The following is a 1,995-nucleotide window of genomic DNA, read 5'->3' as shown; positions in this document are numbered from 1 at the left end:
CCTCTCAATACAAAAAATAGTCTGCATTATTTATCAGTCTTCACTAACTCCTCCATTACCTACCAATCACAATGGTTTGCTCTCAGATAAAGTCATAGCAGCTGTGGTGGGAGACGGAGAGATAGCTAGAAAGTGAGAAAGTATTAGAAGTTACTGCATTGTATTAATCTTTATTAGAAAAAGTGTTTTTTTGTTAAAGGTGGTTGAAAAGATTTACATACACCAACTGTACAGAACATCACAAGCAGATAAATATGATAGCTTTCACTTTGTGCTGGTGTTTGTTTATTTTGTGAGTCTATCTTGTAGCAGCGTACAAAACATTTGGCTCCAGCTCCCTCTGTGGTGGAGGCCTTCTCATGTTTGTTCTGGTATGGAAACTCAGTGCTGCATAGTTCATGGCATCAGACTCTGCATTCTGTAATGGAAAATGGGAGAGATGGAAATATGGTAACATTTTCTGTTTTCTGCATTTTCAGCATAGCTAAAACAATTAAACCCTAACTTAGATGGATTGCTGTTGACTGATGGAAGCTAACAGTTTAAATAACTGAATCAGACAATATATCAATAAATCAACTGGAATCCAAGGTTAAAATAGATTACCTCACTGTGTTGCAAATTCTGCATCTCGTCATGAGCTAAATGACAGAAACAGTACATCTATCAGTTCTTTGCTCAAAACCTTTGCAATTTCAGTTTAAATTCAAACACATGTATGAAGTTTCCTGATGCTAACAACCAGACCAATGATGACCAGTAGAAGAAAAACAGTTAAACTGCCGAGGATCACAGTTGATAGATTGGTTAACCCATCTTCTAAAAGAACATCAACTGCAAAAAAAGTAGCACATATAGGATATTCTGCCTTTTTGACAATTACTCAAAAATTAAAGTAAAAGAACAATCTTACCTTCTTACCTGAACCTTCAAATATGTTGCAGTGAAAACACTTGGCCTTCCCATGTGCAACTCTCCACAGAAATATAACCCAGTGTCAGATGGATCCACTTGTTTAATTTTGAGAAATACCAGAGGTGTTGGATGTCATGTTAAATTTAGTATCTTGAAATCCGTCACAGAAGGTAACACGACTATTAGCAGTCGACATAAAAGAGATGCGACTGGCATTGAGTCTGTCGGCCAGTCTGAACCAGAATATGTGGGTTGCAAAACTGCTGAAGTTGGAGCACTGCAGTGTGACTTCTTGTCCAGGCTCAACCACCACAGTGTAAAACTGTGCGAGTGAAACAGATATCCAACCTGAAACAATCAACAAGTATTCATAAAAGACAAATTTCCAAAGAACGAAACAACACCTAAAATTTATGTTGTCAATAAACTTTTGTGAATTTATTTTAATGGCTACAACAAATCTAAACTAACTACTGATAAAAAATAGATAGGTGTACTTACTGAGAGTATAGAGTAAAAATGATAGCAAGTTGAAGTTCACCATTGTGCACACGGCCACTGCAACGGCACTAACTGAATGGTGCTCCAGCAAAAGTGATCTCTAGACAAAGAGGTGGGCTGTTCTTATATGTGTAGACTGACTGCAGACCAACTGCACTGGTGCTTGTAGAAAAGCACAGCAACAAAAATCAGGATATCATCGCTTCTTTGTTAGGTTTGTTTGTTAGACAGTCTCAGTAATGCTTTTGTAAACCTTTCCTGACACTGGCACATTAAGTTTGTCTTTGATTTTTATAACTGCAGGACATGATAATAGTCTATGTGATTAAGCTTTGACTAAACCAGCATCTCTCTATCTAGCTAGCTGGATAGCTACTGCAGTTAAAAGTTTATATTCAGGTTAGTATTTTAGAAACAGTTATGCAATAAGAAAGCCAGTTGCTTCATAAATTGCAGGCTGGCGTGCATGTGCACAAATAACACAAGTAAATTAACAACATGATTATATCTTTAGTGGATATCTGACCTCTATAAAAGTGATAATTAATTGATAGCAATTGAATGATACCAGTATAAGTT

The 1,995-nt window shown here is 36.6% G+C and overlaps 1 pseudogene; it reads right to left on the bottom strand.

Moving 5' to 3' along the window:
• Window positions 1-298: 298 nt before the first annotated feature.
• On the bottom strand, window positions 299-1,459 carry LOC148104362 (uncharacterized; annotated as a pseudogene).
• Between the last annotated feature and the right edge of the window lie 536 nt (window positions 1,460-1,995).

The sequence above is a fragment of the Neolamprologus brichardi genome, chromosome 3 (genome assembly GCF_056152115.1).
Source record: "Neolamprologus brichardi isolate AB-2024 chromosome 3, ASM5615211v1, whole genome shotgun sequence".
NCBI lineage: Eukaryota > Metazoa > Chordata > Actinopteri > Cichliformes > Cichlidae > Neolamprologus > Neolamprologus brichardi.
The sequence above is the reverse complement of the archived record's forward strand: the minus strand, read 5'-3'. Positions and strand labels throughout refer to the sequence as shown.